Below are 15,336 nucleotides of genomic sequence, written 5' to 3'. Positions count from 1 at the left end.
CAGGGATTTGACAGTCCTCTCGAAGCCGGACTGTTGCCAGGGAGACGGTTGCCTTATAAGGAGTGGGGTGTGAAGGAGCCAAGAGTGGGATGCGTGTTGTCCACAATAGGATTCCGCCGACGAGCTCACTGTGTTCCAGCGAGAAAATAAAAGGCGAGGGGAGGGTGAGTGCAGCCAACTGCACAAACTTTACAAAGTCACTTCAATAGACGGCAGAGCCCTAGCAACAGGTTCTGGACGGACACTGGGTATGTGTGTGGCTGGAGGGGGCAGAGATTGGGCCAGAAATACCCAGCTCACACACTCATGCAGGGTCTCACCAAGTACACAGACACACGCACACAGAAACACACATAGACAGACAGACACACACACTCATGCAGGCTGTCACGCACACACACACACAGAAGCACACATAGACAGACAGATACACACACACAGATACACACACACTCATGCAGGTTGTCACGCACACACACACAGAAACACACATAGACAGACAGACACACGCACACAGATACACATACACAGAGAAGCACACATAGACAGACAGACACACACACACACACAGATACACACACACTCATGCAGGCTGTCACACACGCACACAGAAGCACACATAGACAGACACACACAGAAGCACACACACAGAAACACATATAGACAGACACACACACACAGAAGCACACACGCACAGAGAAGCACACATAGACAGACAGACACACGCACACAGAGACAGACACACATAAAAACACACATGGATTGACAGACACACGCACACAGATACACACACACTCATGCAGGCTCTCACACAAGTAAACACACACACACACACAGAAGCACACAGACAGACAGACACACGCACACACACACTTATGCAGGCTCTCACACACGCACACAGCCACACACACACACACAGAGGCACACATAGACAGACACACACACACTCATGCAGGCTCATAGACACACACAGACAGACACACCGCACACAGAAATACACACTCATGCAGACTAACAGACATGCACACGCACAGACACACCCGCACACGCACACACATTCATGCAGGCTAACAGACACATACATAGCCAGACGCACACAGACACACGCACACACAGAGACAGATAAACACACAGACACACTCATCCAGGCTCACACGGACAGAAACATACACATACTCTCTCTCTCTCTCTCTCTCTCACTGCCACAGATACACACACACACTCTCTAAGGCACACAGAGACAATAGACAATAGGTGCAGGAGTAGGCCATTCAGCCCTTCGAGCCAGCACCGCCATTCAATGCGATCATGGCTGATCACTCTCAATCAGTACCCCGTTCCTGCCTTCTCCCCATACCCCCTCACTCCGCTATCCTTAAGAGCTCTATCCAGCTCTCTCTTGAAAGCATCCAACGAACTGGCCTCCACTGCCTTCTGAGGCAGAGAATTCCACACTTTCACCACTCTCTGACTGAAAAAGTTCTTCCTCATCTCCGTTCTAAATGGCCTACCCCTTATTCTTAAACTGTGGCCCCTTGTTCTGGACTCCCCCAACATTGGGAACATGTTTCCTGCCTCTAATGTGTCCAATCCCCTAATTATCTTATATGTTTCAATAAGATCCCCCCTCATCCTTCTAAATTCCAGTGTATACAAGCCTAATTGCTCCAGCCTTTCAACATAAGACAGTCCCGCCATTCCGAGAATTAACCTAGTGAACCTACGCTGCACGCCCTCAATAGCAAGAATATCCTTCCTCAAATTTGGAGACCAAAACTGCACACAGTACTCCAGGTGCGGTCTCACCAGGGCCCGGTACAACTGTAGAAGGACCTCTTTGCTCCTATAATCAACTCCTCTTGTTATGAAGGCCAACATTCCATTGGCTTTCTTCACTGCCTGCTGTACCTGCATGCTTCCTTTCAGTGACTGATGCACTAGGACACCCAGATCTCGTTGAACATCCCCTCTTCCTAACTTGACACCATTCAGATAATAATCTGCCTTTCTATTCTTACTTCCAAAGTGAATAACCTCACACTTATCTACATTAAACTGCATCTGCCATGTATCCGCCCACTCACACAACCTGTCCAAGTCACCCTGCAGCCTTATTGCATCTTCCTCACAATTCACACTACCTCCCAGCTTAGTATCATCTGCAAATTTGCTAATGGTACTTTTAATCCCTTCATCTAAGTCATTAATGTATATCATAAATAGCTGGGGCCCCAGCACCGAACCTTGCGGTACCCCACTGGTCACTGCCTGCCATTCCGAAAGGGACCCATTTATCCCCACTCTTTGCTTTCTGTCTGTCAACCAATTTTCTATCCATGTCAGTACCCTACCCCCAATACCATGTGCTCTAATTTTGCCCACTAATCTCCTATGTGGGACCTTGTCGAAGGCTTTCTGAAAGTCTAGGTACACCACATCCACTGACTCTCCCCTGTCAATTTTCCTAGGTGCATCCTCAAAAAATTCCAGTAGATTTATCAAGCATGATTTCCCCTTCGTAAATCCATGCTGACTCGGAATGATCCTGTTACTGCTATCCAAATGCTCAGCAATTTCGTCTTTTATAATTGACTCCAGCATCTTCCCCACCATTGATGTCAGACTAACTGGTCTATAATTACCCGTTTTCTCTCTCCCTCCTTTCTTAAAAAGTGGGATAACATTTGCTATCCTCCAATCCACAGGAACTGATCCTGAATCTATAGAACATTGAAAAATGATCTCCAATGCTTCCACTATTTCTAGAGCCACCTCCTTAAGTACCCTGGGATGCAGACCACCAGGCCCTGGGGATTTATCAGCCTTCAGTCCCATCAGTCTACCCAAAACAATTTCCTGCCTAATGTGGATTTCCTTCAGTTCCTCCATCACCCTAGGTTCTCCGGCCCCTCGAACATTTGGGAGATTGTGTGTATCTTCCTCAGTGAAGACAGATCCAAAGTAATGGTTTAACTCATCTGCCATTTCTTTGTTCCCCATAATAAATTCCCCTGCTTCTGTCTTCAAGGGACCCACATTTGCCTTGACTATTTTTTTCCTCTTCACGTACCTAAAAAAACTTTTGCTATCCTCCTTTATATTATTGGCTAGTTCACCCTCGTACCTCATCTTTTCTCCCCGTATTGCCTTTTTAGTTAACTTTTGTTGCTCTTTAAAAGAGTCCCAATCCTCTGTCTTCCCACTCTTCTTTGCTATGTTATACTTCCTCTCCTTAATATTTATGCTGTCCTTGACTCCCCTTGTCAGCCACAGGTGTCTCTTACTCCCCTTAGAGTCCCCTTAGAGACACACTCATCCAGGCTCACACACACAGACATACGTAGACAGACAGGCCACACACAGGCTCAGACAGACACATACACACAAAGGCACAGGCACACATACACACATGGGCTCACACACTTTTATACACACGGACACACACGGGCTCACACACTTGTATACACACATACAGGCTCACACACTCATGCATTTATGCACAAATACGCGCAGGGTCACACACTCATACAGACACAATCACACTCACACACACTGAAACCTTCACACACACACACACTCACTCACTCACATACACAAACCAATCTAGACTGATGCATACATATCCATGCACACCCATGGTACACACACACATGAACACTCACATACTTCCTCAGGACTAGATGTATGGAGTTCAGTCAGAGAAGGCATCACAGCTGAACGACCTGTTAAACTCTCAATCCACTCTCTTACACTCATCTCACTAATGCACTCAAAAGGCACATTTAACTTACACACGTTGCACACTTCATAACACACATGCTCACACTGCACTCACTTATGTTTGCACTGCTCTCTCACTCACTGCTCTCTCAAACTCATTGCTCTTTTCCACACTCACCACATCCTCTCACAATGGCACCACACGCACATTCATGCCACACTCTCACACCACTCTCTTGCACACACTCAAGCACTCTCCCACACTCAATGCTCTCTCCCACACTCACACCACACACTCTCACTCACGCACTCTCTCACACAATGCTCTCTCCCACACTCGCACCACACGCATTCACACCACACGCACTGCTCTCTGATAATCATGCCACACTCTCTCACACTCATGCCACACGTTCTCATATTCAAGATCTAACTAACAGAGTGGACAAATGAAACATTCAAGGAGAATTTGTATTTTCCAATGGCATTGGATATGGTTCAACATAGAAGGTCGGTGTGCAGTGTAAGGGCTAGGTCTGTGAAGAGTGAGATATGAAGATGATTCGAGGTTTAGTCAACTGACAAAAACAGAGAGCGGGCTGAGTGGAACAGTGCACAGTTTCTGAAATGGCGAGGTGTTGGCACACTGGCCTTCATCGGCTGATGCACTGAGTACAGGAATTGGGATGTCACGTTACAGCTGTACACAGCGTTGGTTTAGACCACACTTGTTGGATTGTGTGCAGTTCTGGGCACCACACTACAGAGAGAATGTGACTATGCTGGGAAGGGAGCAGAAAAGATTAACACGGATATTGCTTGGAATGAACTCATGACTTATAAGCAGAGATTGGATAGGCTGGGCTTATTTTCCCTGGAGAGAAAGAGACTGAGAGATAACATGGGAGCAGACTCGATGGCCTGAATGGTGTAACTCTGCTTCTCTATCTTATGTTCTTATGATAAAGGGATATAAAATTGCGGAGCAAAAACCAAAGTGCTGGAAGAACTCAGAGTGTAAGGGAGCATCTGTGGAAAGAAATGGACATCAATATTTCGGTTAATATTTCAGCCTGAAGCATCTTCTGTCCAAGTCACTCCAGAGATAGACACAAAGTGCTGGAGCAACTCAGCATGTCAGGCAGCATCTGTGGAGAAAAAGGATAGATGACACAGATTGTGCCTGATCCGCTGAGTTCCTCTTTGTGATTCGTTCTGGTTTTCAGCATCTGCAGTTTTCTGTGTCTCTGTGAAGAAAATGATGGGAGACATAGACAAGGTAAATGATCAGAGTTTGTCTCCCGTGGAAGACATTTCTAAAACTAGCGGACATACTTTTAAGGTGAGAAAGAGGCAGTTTAAAGGGGATCTGAGAGGCACAATTCTCACCAGAACGGTAGTTGGTATCTGGATTGAGCCACTACAGGAGGTGGTGGAGGCAGGAACTAACATCATTTATGAGGCATCTGGACAAGTGCCTGAATTAGCAGGGCACAGAGTGATGTGGACTTAATGAAGACGAGTGGGATTAGTGTAGTTAGACATGATGGCCAGCGTGAACGTAGTGGGCTTCAGGGCCTGTTTCTCTGTTGTACAACTTTCTGATTCTACATTCTGGAAAATGAGAGGGATCTGACTGAATCAAATAAACTTCTGAGGCAGCCAACTACAGCCGAGTTCACTAAGAAATGCTCCTAGAGCCCAACCCTGGAATCTGGGCAAAGTGAGGCTGACCTGGTCTGAGGCCAGGTGCGTGGGGAGATGGTGAGAGGGTTTCATGGGGAGTCAGGTCTGCATGCAGCATCTGAGCAGAGAACTAAAGGAGGCATGCTGAAGAGTTCAAGGTGCATGGTGAGGGGAGGGAGGCAGATGTGGCAGGTAGAGGGTGCGGTGGAGAGAGAGGCACGTGTGGGCAGGGGGAGGGCGATGATTTGAGTTTGAGTTTAGTTTAGTTTATTGTCGCGTGTACCGAGGTCCAGTGAAAAGCTTTTGCTTGGTGCTGTTGAGGGAGCAGTGCAGTGGGAGGGAGCTGATGGGAAGGGTGAGGGAGCTGATGGGAAGGGTGAGGGAGCTGATGGGAAGGGTGAGGGAGCTGATGGGAAGGATGAGGGAGTTGATGGGAAGGGTGAGGGAGTTGATGGGAAGGGTGAGGGAGTTGATGGGAAGGAGGGGGTGTGAGGAGGATGAGGGAGCGGGTGCAGAGGTAGGGAGGTGATTGGAGGCAGGGGGATTTGGTCAGGTAGAGGGAGTAGTGCAGAGGAAGGGAGTTGATGGGGTGGGGTGGGGGGGGGGGCATTTGGGCTGGTAGTGGGAGAGGTGCGGAGAGAGGGAATGGATGGGGAGGAATGAAGAATTAATTTCTCGCTGGAGGAGCCAGGAATTTGTTTTGAGAGCTGTTGTCGATGATGGAAGTGCGACAGGCACCTCGTTGGGAGGACGGTCTGTGCTGTTGAAGCCAGTTGCCAGCATAAGTCACGGTGGGGCTGGGGAGGGCAGGCTCCTGCTCTACTGCTCAGACTGCGGGATGTTAGCGAGTGATTAATGGGGGCAGCAAAGAAGGCAAGAGAGTGGTTGGCTGTGATCGCCGGCAGGCAGGTCACTGAAGCAGAGAGGAGAGAATGGAGCTGGAGGAAACGCCTCCCCAAACCGATCGAGTTTGTTGGCCCCACCCCAGACAGACACAGACAGTGGGGGGAGGGCGGGGGGAAGGGGAGGAGGGTTGGGGGGGGGGGGGGGGGGGGTGGAGGGACGACATGTCTGAATACTTGCATGGGAACTTTTAAAGCACCCTGACCATCTGGTGTTGTAAGAAAGTAACTGCAGATGCTGGTACAAATCGAAGGTATTTATTTCACAAAATGCTGCAGTAACTCAGCGGGTCAGGCAGCATCTCAGGAGAGAAGGAGTGGGTGACGTTTCGGGTCGAGACCCTTCTTCAGACTGATGTCAGGGGGGCGGGACAAAGGAAGGATATAGGTGGAGACAGGTAGATAGAGGGAGAACTGGGAAGGGGGATGGGGAAGAGAGGGACAGAGGAACTATCTAAAGTTGGAGAAGTCATGTTCATACCGCTGGGCTGCAAGCTGCCCAAGCGAAATATGAGGTGCTGTTCCTCCAATTTCCCGTGGGCCTCACTATGGGACTGGAGGAGGCCCATGACAGAAAGGTCAGACTGGGAGTGGGAGGGGGAGTTGAAGTGCTCAGTCACAGGGAGATCAGGTTGGTTAAGGCGGACTGAGCGAAGGTGTTGAGCGAAACGAGCGTTTGGTTTCACCGATGTAAAGAAGTTGACATAGATGAGGATGAAATAGATGAGGTTGGAGGAGGTGCAGGTGAACCTCTGTCTCACCTGGAAAGACTGTTTAGGTCCTTGACCATCTGGGATCACTTACCACAAACAGAGACCCGTGGCTTGCCTCACTTTAACATAACAGCAGATTTTGTTGCAGTCAGTCTTGTGGTGGCGATCCACCTCATAAACAGTTTCCACTCCAGGACACAGTGTAGGTCACAGCTGGGCACCTTGGTCTCTGAGAGAAACCCCCTCTCTGTGCAGACCCTCTGTCCAGACCCCGTGTAGAGAGCATGTCCCTCCATCCTGAGTCAGTGTATAGAGCATGTTGAGGAGAGTGTCATGGTATGACTGTGTGGTATGACCATGTGGTATGACAGGTTGGTATGACCGTGCAGTGTGACGTGTGTGAATGTGTGGTATGACCATGTGGTTAGACCGTGCGGTGTGACATGTTTGTGACCGTGTGGTGTAGCTGTATGTTGTGACCGTGTGTGTGACTGTGTGTAACTATGTTGTATGACCATGCAGTGTGACCATACGGCGTGACTGTGTGTGTGATCATGTTGCATGACCGTTCGGTGTAACCTTGTGGTGTGACTGTATGTGTGACTGCGTGTGACCGCATTGTATGACTATGCGGTGTGACCATGTTGTATGTTGCAGGAAAAATGGTCCCGATGTTGGGGGAGTCTAGAACCAAGGGTCACAGTTTAAGAATAAGGGGTAGGCCATTTCGGACTGAGATGAGGAAAAACTTTTTCACCCAGAGTTGTGAATCTGTGGAATTCTCTCCCACAGGAGGCAGTGGAGGCCAACACACTGGATGTTTTCAAGAGAGAGTTAGATATAGCTCTGAGGGTTAACTGAATCAAGGGATATGAGGAGAAAGCAGGAATGGTGTACTGATTTTGGATGATCAGCCATGATCATATTGAATGGCGGTGCTGGCTCAAACGTCCAAGAGGCACACTCCTGCACCTATTTTCTTTGTTTCTATGTTTCTTTGACTGTGCGGTGTGACCATGGAAGTTGTGTGGTGTGGTACACAGGGAGAGAGATGATGAGACGTTGGGGGAATGGTGCAGAGGGAGGGAGATGTTGCAGGATGAGGGAGTGGTGCAGAGGGAGGGAGATGATGGGATGTGAGGGGAGCGGTGTGGCACCATGGATGATGCCAGGTCGACAGTGACTACACGGACACTCGCAGTGGGGTGAACTCACGTAATGTGGTTTATTTATAGTGACAAGAGAGTCCAGGTCCACATGGGGGTGCTATCCCTCGTTGTCAGTACGCATGAAAAGGGGTGTGGCAATCTCAGGCTTGTCCCAGCAGCTCAGTCCTGGTCTGGCCCCATAGCAGAACCGTCCATGTCGCGGGGCTGAAAACTGGAAGTGTCCTGAGCTAATTCTGCTACCACCATCGTCTACTGTACAAGTGAGGCTCCCACTAATTGTCGCTGGAAGCTTGCGCCATTTTCAGGACAGACGATGATGGTGATGTAACATTTGAATGATGGACACGAAAGAAAGAAGAAGTCCTGGTCTCAAAGGAAGAGGCACAGCGATCTCAGGCTTGTCTTTGCGATACACCCTTGCCTCGAGGAGGGGTGCTGGCGGTCCCAGGCTTGTCCTGGCAGCTCAGCTTTGGGCTTGAAAGAGGATATTTGGCAATACACAGTGCGTGTTACTGTGTATATGTGATTGTGTGACTGTGTAACTGTGAGTGACTGTGTGTGACAGTGCGTGACTCTGTGTGACCTTCTGTGTGGCTGTATGACAGTGCGTGACTGTGTGACTTTGTGACTGTGTGTGCGACTGTATGTGGGGCTGTATGACTGTGACTGTGTGTGTTTGACTGTGTGACTGAGTGAATGACTGTGTAACTATGTGACAGTGTGTGACTGTGTGTGTGACTGTATGTGAGACTGTTTGACTGCATGTGCAGGCATTGCCACTTTCATTTCACTGCACATCGAGTATGTGTATGTGACAAATAAATTTGACTTGACTTGACTTGACTTGTATGACTGTGTGACTATGTGTGTGACTGTATGTGCAACTGCGTGTGTGACTGTGTGTGTGTGAATGTATGTGGCTTTTGTGACTGTGTAACTGTGTGCGTGGCTGTGTGGTGGCCCTGGTGATGAGACGTTCTCCCGGTGTGTGCTGCCTTCCACAGTTGACCATGCTCTGACTCCGGCTGTCCAGGCCTCTCTCTTACGACGCTGGAATTTGCCAGTGAGAGCAGGGCTGTCTGATCTCCCGCCGACCCCTGCATTCCTGCTGCAACCCCCACTCCAAGGGGTTAAACGCTTCTGTCAGGCTGCGCCAATAATTACAACATCTGCCTCAACTGAAGCTTGTTTTTTGACACGCTGCAAGTTTACTTAGCGAGGGGGAATGGTGACAAGGTGACCTTTCACCTTCAACCTTTGGCATCTGTGACCCCTGAGCTGTGAGCGTGAGATCCCTCATGACACAGGGGTAACATGTTTAGTCTGGCCACTGTGTTAGAGAGGCACAGAGAGGGCGACCCATGCTAGCTGGACCCATGCTAGCCAGACACTTAACCGAAGGCTTGTGCGCCAGTGTCCCCAACCAGTGTCCCAATACCCCGCTCCCAGCCGCGGGACACTGGGGATGGGGGTGTGGTAACTCTGAGACACTCCTCGCAGAGAGTTATCGCACTGAGCAGATCTCCACGAGCTTGTAGCCAGAAAAACTTCCCCTTTGTGAAGTTTGTGGTGATTCTTTTTATGATCTCTCAACTGAGTCAAAAGTATTCCAGCCCATGAACCACTCCAGTGAGTCTGTGCTATTGTATAGAAACCAGCAGACCCCTGGGTTAGATCCTAGCCTGTAACCTACTCCTGGGGGTCTGTATAACTCCCCCCCCCCCCCCCCCCCCACCCCTGGATTAGATCCCAGCCTGGAACCCACTTCCAGAGACCTGTTATTCTTTACAGAATATATTCTATATGGCATGTTTACTTCCATAGATTGAGTACAACTGTCAAGAAGTCTTGAAGCAGCTTGATAGCACATTGTTTAGGTTACATTTGGAGTATTGTGTGCAGATCTGGTCACATGATGGATGTGGAGGCTTTGGAAAGGTTACAGAGGAGGTTTCCAGAATGATGTTATTAGTTACAGGGAGAGGTTTGGACAGACTTGAACTGTTTTCTCTGAAACACCTGGAGGTTGCGGGGAGACCTGATACAAGTATATAAAATTATGAGGGGCATATGAGAGGTAAACAATCAGAATCTTTTTCCCAGGATGGAAAAATGAAATATTAGATGGCATAGCTTGAAGATGAGAAGGACAAAGTTTAAAGGAGTCTAGGATAGTGGGGTCCATACCTCTCCTGAGGGAGCCACTCAACGCAGCCCCGGGTGGCCATCGTGGCGGGTCAGGCCTCTTCCGCTCTCCTCCCTCCACTCCTCATTGGCCGCCACTCCCGTCACTCGGGCGGGTCCTGCCCCCAGCGGCCATCTTGGGCACCCCCCTCCCCCCCTCATTGACTGCCCCTCTCATCACTCGGGTGGGTCCCGCCAAGGGTGGCCATCTTGGGCACGGCAAGTGGAAAAGGGATTAAAGGGATTTATTAAAGTTTAAATTGTCAATAACTTTTAAAATATAACACCAATTTGAATGAGACTTGCTACTGCACACCTCAGGACCTCTCCTGCGTGCCCGGCAACCATCTCCCAACTGACAAAATTCACCCACTCCATCCCCCCATTTTCCCCCCTCCCTCCCCTCCCTCCCTCTCCCTCCCAGCTCCCTCTCCCTTCCCTCCCTTCACCCCTTCACCCCTCCCCACCACTCACCCATTCCATCCCCCCTCAACCCCCCTTATCCTCCCTGCTCCCCTCCCCCCTCAACCACTCCATCCCCCCTCAATCCCCCTTATCCCCCCCTTCCCCCTCAACCACTCCATCCCCCCTCAATCCCCCTTATCCCCCCTCCCCCCCTTCCCCTCCTCACCCACTCCACCCCCCCCTCAACATCAACGGGCCCGTCAGCCACCTTACTAAGTATCAGATCAACGGGCCCCAACTGCGCATACACGTTTTTTTAAACTTTAAAATATGAATAACTTAAAAAATATAACACCAATTTGAATGAAACTTCCTCCATACCACCCCAGGACAAGTAAGGTGGGCCTAAAATTGTCGCGCTATCATGTACAGGCTACTGAGCTGGATGATCAGCCATGATCAAATTGAATGGCGGTGCAGGCTCGAAGGGCCGAATGGCCTACTCCTGCACCTATTTTCTGTTTCTATGTACCGTTTTGACTGCATTTCAGGATCAAGCAAACTGGCAAACCAACAAGATGAGAGTTTTAGTAATATAGATAGATAGACAGACAGACACGGGCTAAGTTCTTTACATGGAGAGTGGTGAGTACCTGGAACCCTCTGCCGGGGTGGTAGTTGAAGCAGATACGTTCATAGCATTTAAGAGAATGTTGAATAGGCATATGGATATGCAGGGAACGTAGGGATGGGTTATATGCTGGCAGATAAGTGATGGTCTCAGCATCATGTTCGTCACAGACACTGTAGGCCAGAGGGCCTGTTCTTGTGCTGTGCAGTTCTATGTTCTATGTCCTGCGAACTCCCCAAAGATGTAACTCACCCCCAGATCTCCAATATTCTATATGTAAAGTACACGCCTCCTGTGACACCCCAGATAAATTTAGTTTCGTTTAGTTTAGTTTAGTGATATATCACAGAAATTGGTCCTTCGGGCCACCGTCTGCATTGAGCAGCAATCCCTGCACACTAACACTATCCTACATATACTAGAGATAATTTACAATTATACCAAGTCAATTAACCTACAAACAGGTACTTCTTTGGAATGTGTGCGAAACCAGAGCACCTGGAGAAAACACATGCGGTCGCGGGAGAATCTAATAACTCCGTACAGATCAAACCTGGGTTTCTGGCACTATAAAGCAGCAACTCTACTGCTGCGGCACTGTGCTACCTGATGAGATTCCCTATTCTGAGGCAGTCCTCTCTATGTTGTGAGTGAATGATGAGGCTGGTCTGTAAACCACAGAGTGTGCCAGAGATGGGCAGCTGTGGCAGAGACGTGGGTGCGCGGGTGGTTGGGGAGGTGTCCCTCCTGGTGCAGGAGCTCTTGGTGCTCCTGAGATGTGGCCCTAAATGTCCTTCCCCACTCCAAGTTGTCACGGACCAGAGTTCTCTGGAGTCAGTGGGGAGGTTGCAGGTCTTCAAGGAGATTTTGAGCACATTGAAGATAGAACTATGCAGCTGAAGAACAGGCTCTTCGGCCCGTCATTGTCTGTGCTGACCAACATGTTCTTGTCGTCTGTTGAAGTGAGATACAATACGTGAGCAGAAACATCGAGAGCAATAATCGAGGACATCCACTACATCCAGGCCTTTCGCTACTCACTCATTGTGCTTGGCTGTAAGTCATCCCAGGCTACCTGTATGTCCATGTATTAACCCCACTCCCCCACCCTAATCCCCTCAATTCAATTCCAGCCTGTAACTAATTCTTGGGGAATTGCATTTCTACTTTCAACCCCTGAACTTCCCAGAACAAATGCGGTCTACAGCCCACTCTGTTGTGCTTGAAACATGACCTGGTCTTCGACCAGTGACTCAGTCCTGGTGTCCTTGCTTGGATGTGTCAGATTCCCATTCTTTCAGTTCTTTATCCTTTAATCTCAGTTACTTCCTATGCTGTGCGGTGGGGGCTCCATGGGACTGGCACCCAGAGCTCAGGTGTCTGCTCGACCTCCGAGCTCGGCGAGCGCTGACTGAGTTTGGCAAGTGGTTGCGTGCTGGCAGCAGCGAGGGAACAACAACTCTCACATCGAGCTTGAGGCTGACAGCCAAACAGCTGAAACTGTGCAATTGGTTATAAATAGTTTTGTAATTCTTCAACATATTAATAGATCAGACCAGTAATCTGTTACAGAGCCTTTGCATATCCCCAATGTGCCATGTGTGCCATGGAATCTAAAGTAAGGTCACTGAACTCTAGAGAGAACATCTCCCACCTGGATTCCAAATGATGAACACTCTGTGTGCAATGTTAACAACCTCTAGTCAGCGTGGACAGAATGAAACATGACTGGAGGTGATGGGTTCCAAGTTGGGATCCAGTTGTCCAAGTCCACGTGTCAGGTTGATCTCCAAACACGAAGAGAAGAAATTCTCTGCATTTCTGTCTTACTCTGAAAATTACAGGTCCCCTCATTAAGGATCTCTTCACACCTTGTCCTGTCCTTCAGAATTGTAAATGTTTCAGAAAGAACACCCATTCATCTAAACTCCAAGGAGCGTTGGTCTAATCTTTCCTCAGAGGGTAACCCCGAGAACACAGGAATGACCAATGAACCTTCTGTGCACTGCTTCCAAGGCAATGAATGCTCTCCTTGAAGCAGGAGCCCCACACTGTGGACATGGCGTGGTCTCGCTAGTACAGTTGTATCAAGACTATTCTCTGCACGAAAGTCTCTTTACCACTCTGATTGCATAGTGGCACCTTAAGGCAAGCCTTAGTTTGATGTGTGGGTGAGTCCCAATCCCTGGGCCTGATACTCTCTACATTGAACCAATTACCCATTCTTCCTATGGAAGCATGTTATGCACATTTCCCACATTGAGACTGTTAGTCTACCAACTGTCTTGTTTGCATTAGGGACTTCAGGCTTTTTTGCACCAATATTGTTTTTTAAAATTTATTGCACTTTTTTGTTTGTAAAGTTATCTAAGAATACTTTATTTACAGATCACTCATGTGCTGCAAGAAAGAGTTTCATTGTTCTGTTTTCAGTATATACCACTATTAAATACTCTTGATTCTTGGGATGCAGGGATATGGGAATTCAGTGATTGGGCAATGGTTTGGTACATGGGGTATAATGTGGGGAATGTAGACCACCGCCCTTCACACTGAGACTGCTGTTACCATCTGCAGGTGGAACATCAGCTCGGTGAAGGACTTTGGTCTACATGCAACACTGGCCTTCCAGGACAAGGATGTTCCTCACCACCACTGAGATCTGCTACAGTCCAAGGTGCCGGGGAATGTGCTGTGGTGAAGCTTGATGCAATAACTGTCATTTAGGTGCAGTGTAGACACAAGACACTGCAGATGCTGGTTTACTACAAAAATAACACAATGTGCTGGAGTAACTCAGTGGATCAGACAGCATCTTTGGAGAAGATGGATAGGTGATGTTTCAGGTTAGGGCCCTTCTTCAGACACATTGTGGTAAAGGGGAGGAAGCTGGAAAATAGGTACTGCCACTGAACAGAACAATATGTTAGGGACTGTCACAGTCTGTCCTGTTCACTCACCTGCCAGCCACGCCCAACAGTAGTTAAGCCAACTCCCCTCACCTGTTCCAGATCACCAATCAAGCCAGCATATAAACCCTTCCTGCACACACACTCTTTGCCAGATTGTTCTTAGCCCTGATGCAAGACTCTCCGGCATTCTCTCTCTCGGACTGATTTCCCGTTGCCGACCCCGCCTGCTCCTGACCTTCATGCTCTTCGTTGCCCTGGTGAACGCCTCAGTCTTCTGTCCTCGACCACGAGCAGGTAGAAATAAAGCTCTTTCTAAAACCATTTCCTTGGTTCCGTGTGCTGCATTTGGGTCTACCTGCGGTCCGTTACAAGGACAATGAATAATAAATGTCCAAGATGAATAAAGTATATTTTTGGAAAAGAGTTTTGAGTATATATTGTAAAACAATGAGACCCAGCAATAATTACCCTAGCAGTCCATTAGTTGTGGCTTCCCATCAGAAACCGACCTATTTATCTAAATTTCCTGTGTAAGAAGGAACTGCAGATGTTGGTTTACTCAGAAGATAGACATAAAAAGCTGGAGTGACTCAGTGGGTCAGGCAGCATCTCTGGAGAAAAGGAATGGGTGAAGTTTTGGGTCGAGACCCTTCATCAGACCTCCTGTCTACCATGAACAAGCCTCTGTCTGTTTTGAGATATTAACCAGGATGCTCCACAAATCTGGGCCAACTGCCTCTGTCTCTGCCCCCCCGCTCCTCTCAGGGTTGGCAAAGACACAGGGTTAGGGAAGAGTAGGATTCTCCCTCACATTACATCCAGGCCACTTGAACACAATCATGGTGCTGTTTGTCGTAAGGTTATAAGTGATAGGAGCAAAATTAGGCCATTTGGCCCATCAAGACTACACTGCCATTCAATCATGGCTGATCTATCTCTCCTTCCTAACATCATTCTCCTGCCTTCTCTCCAGAACATCTGACACTTGTACTAATCAAGAATCTATCAATTCCA

Source organism: Rhinoraja longicauda, chromosome 28, assembly GCF_053455715.1.
Source record: "Rhinoraja longicauda isolate Sanriku21f chromosome 28, sRhiLon1.1, whole genome shotgun sequence".
NCBI classification, from domain to species: Eukaryota; Metazoa; Chordata; class Chondrichthyes; order Rajiformes; family Arhynchobatidae; genus Rhinoraja; species Rhinoraja longicauda.
This window is presented reverse-complemented; position numbering follows the sequence as displayed.